This window comes from Hordeum vulgare, chromosome 5H, assembly GCF_904849725.1.
Source record: "Hordeum vulgare subsp. vulgare chromosome 5H, MorexV3_pseudomolecules_assembly, whole genome shotgun sequence".
Lineage (NCBI taxonomy): Eukaryota > Viridiplantae > Streptophyta > Magnoliopsida > Poales > Poaceae > Hordeum > Hordeum vulgare.
Genome location: NC_058522.1, coordinates 158,131,849 through 158,136,713, shown reverse-complemented (window position 1 = coordinate 158,136,713; position 4,865 = coordinate 158,131,849). Strand labels below are relative to the sequence as shown.

Sequence of the window (4,865 nt, the reverse complement as noted above, 5' to 3'; positions counted from 1 at the left end):
CGCGTTGCAGCATATCTCGGCATTGCTCGCTCGCCCTCTCCACCCCCCGAATCGAACCAGAAGACACCGCTGATGAAGGAGGCGGAAGGAGCAGCTACAGCGCGAACTCGCCGGCCGCGGCCTCGCCGTCGCCTCCGTTCCAGGGAAGGGCTGCGGCCTCGTAGCCGCCGCAGCTTCTTCCCCGGTAACCCCGCCCTCCCGTCACCCACTCCCTTCTGCCATAGCCGATTAGCCGCCGGTGAGAGGCCCCCGGTTCCTCTCCTCTAGAGTTTATGCGCGAATGGATCCCGGCGAAGGCGGTTCCGCTGTCGCTCCATCGACTTCTGTAGTAGCCCCTGGTGAATTTTGACCATTTTGGTCGTCTAATCGGTCGAACCAGTGCTACCCGTCGACGCTAAAACCCTAGCCTGCCGCTGTCTCTAACCATTGCAGGCGCGGGCGCGGAGACTAAGGAGGATGCCGAAAAGCAGGTGCTGCTGATCCTCGTTAGCGCCCCAGGCAGCGGCAAGTCCACATTCGCTGAGGCCGTCATGGTCGGTGTCGCTGCCGGTCGCCCATGGGCCCGCGTGTGCCAGGTGCGCCCCACGCGCTCCACTCTCCCTACGTGCTAATGTGCTGAGTGGTGGTATTTTTCGTCTCCGTTGTGAATTTGAGGTCTCAAGACAAGCACTCTATAATGCTTAATGCGGGCTCATCTGATTCGGCTCTGAAATTGCTTACATTTTGCACAACTAGTTACTGTCGCAAGTTTGAAACTGTAGTTTCGGTCTCATGGTATTAATAATAATAGTACTTACCTTGCAAAAAATGGCTCTGCATGCGAAAACAAATAGCACCTCAAAGTCAAATAACCAAAATCCTATTCCATGAGTAAGTTGGGGTGACTCGGGTAGTGCAATTTTTACTTGGCTTGAATGTTAATAACCATATCGTCAATGAAAACTCCAACAACTGTGACAAGGTTTTGTGTGGGTCTTTATTGTGTTCTAGGATACAATTGGAAAGGGCAAAGCTGGAACCAAAATACAGTGCTTGAAGGCCGTAGCAGATGCTTTGAAGGAGGGAAAGAGCGTTCTCATTGACCGATGCAACGTGGAACGAGAGCAGCGCTCTAATTTTGTGAAGCTTGGTTGCACCGTACAAGCGGATGTGCATGCTGTTTTCTTGGATCTTCCTGCGAAGGTTTGCATCTCGTGCTCGGTTAGCCAGACTAGCCATGAAAGAAATGTGCAGGGCGGAATGGCTGCCATGGTTGTGAACCGCATGTTGAAGAACAAACAAACACCCTTGCTGACTGAAGGTTTCAGTCGGATCACGTTCTGTATGGATGATGATGATATTAAGAAGGCAGTTGATATGTGTAGTGCTTTAGGACCTTCACATAGTCTTGCTTTAGGAGTATTTGGTTAGAAGAGCAAAGGTCCTGTACAAACTGGTATAATGAAATTTCTCAAGAAGGTAGATACTTCAAAGGTTGACAAATCCATTCGAACTATGCTTACATCAAGCGAAAGAAAGACAGAGCAGCAAAATACAACGTTGAAACAGGAAAACCTTGAAGCTAGTGGTGCCTGTTCAATGCAAGTAGAAAATAACTTGGATAACCTGATGGAAAAAGAAGAACAAAGTAAGGAAAGTGTTTCTTCTGACATCCGTTTGTGCACTTTGGCATTTCCATCTATTTCTACTGCTGACTTCCAGTTCGATCTTGAGAAAGCATCTGACGTTATAGTAGATGCAGCTACTGATTTCATGTAAAAGCATGATAATGTAAGACTTGTTCTTGTTGACTTGAGCCAGAAATCAAGAATATTTTCATTAGTCAAGAACAAGGCTTCTAAGAAGAGCTTTGACTCCAGCAGATTTTTCACATTTGTTGGAGATATCACTCAGTTGCACTCAAAAGGAGGTCTTCAATGCAACGTGATTGCTAATGCTGCCAATTGGTAATTATTTTTGGCACTTAAATACTTATGATTCAAATGTAGATATGATTTTAGATTATGTGATGTATGTTGAGTACTTGAATCCTGCTTTATCCTTTATCAGAGTTAAACTGGACCTTTTGTTTTTGTCTATCTCAAGCAAAAATTGTTAGGACCCTCTATCATGGCCCTCGAGATAATATCTGTTAGTGCTTCATGCAGGAGGTTAAAACCTGGACGTGGAGGGATTAATGCAGCAATATTTAATGCTGTGGAGGTGGAGGTGAAGGGGTCTGCTCCTCTGCTTCCATGGCGACAAAGAGGTCCTGGCCGAGCCACCGCCGCCATGGCCGCGCTGCCGGTGATGAAGCTGGGGACGCTGCTGCTGCGGACGATGTCCAAGCCTATCGCGAACCGCCTCAAGAGTCAGGCAGCCGTCCACCCCAAGTTTCGCGACTTCATCATCAACATCGCCCAGGTTCGATTCTCTTCGCTCTCTCGCGTCTCCTTTCTAGGGCAAGGAAGCCACAGAACGAAGCTATTGGGACGCAAATGATCTACTCCTAGTTGGCCCATGGGAGGAGATCTGATTAAGTCTTTTTAGATTTAATTGAAGCTTGGAAACTGATAACTTAGCATTCTGTAGTGTTGCTGCGGCCTCACGACACTTTTTTTCAGTGATTAACTCTGGATTGCAATGTGCCTTATGTGACTTGGGAAGGCACAGTTATGTAAGATGCTTTAGGAAAGAACTTTTGGGATGTACATCTGTTAATCATGCTTACTTGATTAGTTTATTAGAATTTAAGTAGGAATTAATTAGTGGCAAAGATGCACAGTTATTTCCCGAGGTGGCAAAGAAACTCCTACCCTTTTAGCCTCTGTTTTGAGAATATTTGACCGATTCTGCTCTGTTTTCACCCCCAATATTATGCATCCCCTACTTGTTTTACAGTTAATTAACAAGTCACAAGTTTAACATTATGTCACCTCAAGTTCACAATTTTTACTTATCTCCATCTCATCTCCTGTGACAGAGATATTTGCATTTGAAAGTAGGACAAACTGGACTGTTCATAATAAGATATGTCAACTGATGCAAAGTTCACAGCTATAGCAGCACTCGGTTTCTTTCTTAGCCTGGACCCTGTGATCTCTATGCGCCTTTACAGGTCTGAATTACATAATCATGGATTCTCTTTTGTCCCTTTGGCTTGCAATTATGGGCTGCAATGCAGATAGGTCTCAATTGCATTTCCTATTACTTCAGAGTCTTGTCTTATTTTTTTGTATTTGAGATGAACCAGTGCTCAGGGGCGGAGCTGAATGGAGGAACCGTGATGCACAGGCATCAGGGTCGATTCCTTCTTGTGGTAGCGCTTAGTTTGTACAACATGCATGTGCACCAGGTTCACTGATTGGTGTGCATCAAGGTCCAAACAAAGTGAAGCAGCGAGCGAACAACAATTTTCTCTAGGGGTCTAGGAGAAACAGTAGCGTGTAGGTTTCTAGGGTAGAGCGCCATTGGGCCTTGTTGGCAGCACGCCATAGAAGCTAAGATGGAACATTGCAAAGTAACATATGTAATTCTCAATTCTATTATTAGTGCCAAAACTGTTCTTCGAAGTTCCCTGATTTTGTTAAAAAATCAGTTCGAATTTGAAAATGTGAGGCATATTTAGTGTGTAATTTCTTTTTTTGATCGCTACAGAAAGCATTTTAATTGTGAATGTGTCATTCACATCCTGGGTATACACCAACCAAGGATGAAGAGTAACATCCGAAAATTAATAGAGCCATTTTTTTCAAATTTCGTATTTTTTCATAGCGAACATTCGTTAGTTTCTTTAACTACTTGCACAGTTTCGTGATGGGGTGCCATTCGTGAAGGCATGGGCAAAAGAAATTTTAGTGCTCCAAAATGCTTTCAAAGATAGTTGTTTTTTTAAATTAGTTCTTTTTTCCACTATAACACGAAGAAACTTTGCAACCTGGTGAAACACTGAGTAATGTTTGTCATAAAACAAATTCAGAAAGTTTTGAACTTCTTATTTTGTTCTGATCTTACATTCATCAAGTGCACACGTACCTCGGAGCCAAAACTCCGTGCTCACTTTTAATTGTTGTCTTTTCTTATTTTTTTCGTATTATCTTTTACTACTATATTTAATAGTTTATGGAAGAGGTTATGAAGCACACTTATATTTACTGCTGAATTTTTTTTAATTGTGCATTAGAGTGACTTTGGCTCCAGCTCCGCCCCTGCCAGTGCTCTCATGTTCCACTAATTCTTAGCTGGTCGTTCGAACATGTTTTTTTAGTTTATACTTGGTGCTACTGGAAGTAGATGCTGTTGCGTTACACGTCTGCTATATGTTTGGAGCGTAGAGGGAGGGATGTTCGGGATGCGTGCGAGCAGTGTGGCGGTGTCGTGGGTGGTGGGATGGATGGGCACGAACGTGCACCTGTACGATGACACGGAGGACGCCGCCATCCCGGCGCTGCTCGACTCCCACTTTGACGTGCACCTGTAAGTTGGTATATGGCTGCTAGTCAAATCTGGGTCGTGGTGCTCTATCTGTTGTGTACCTTTTCTACAATGTTTGTGTTATATATAAAATCATGGATGGACATTATGAAATCAGTTTCTTAGGATTTTTCTTTGTACATAAGAGTAATGGTGGGCTGTATTGTCAGGATTCTAAGGTATGCAGTTAAAGTGGTAGTTTGTAGATGACACGACCATTGACAATTGATATCTTGTTGTCTCACTATTACAAGACTAGCTCCTACCATTACAGGACTAGTGTTGGGGATTGGGGCATGGCCGTGACATGATGTGCATATGCTTTGCTTATTAGATGTTGTTGTTACATAGTACATCATGCACTAAATCTGTTTTAGTGTGACCTATGTCGCTGGCTGGTATTGCTTATGGAA

General features: G+C 44.1%; 1 pseudogene; it reads left to right on the top strand.

Annotated features, from left to right (window-relative positions):
* Nucleotides 1-280: 280 nt before the first annotated feature.
* LOC123396446 lies at nt 281-4,459 on the top strand (annotated as a pseudogene).
* The last annotated feature ends 406 nt before the right edge of the window (nt 4,460-4,865 follow it).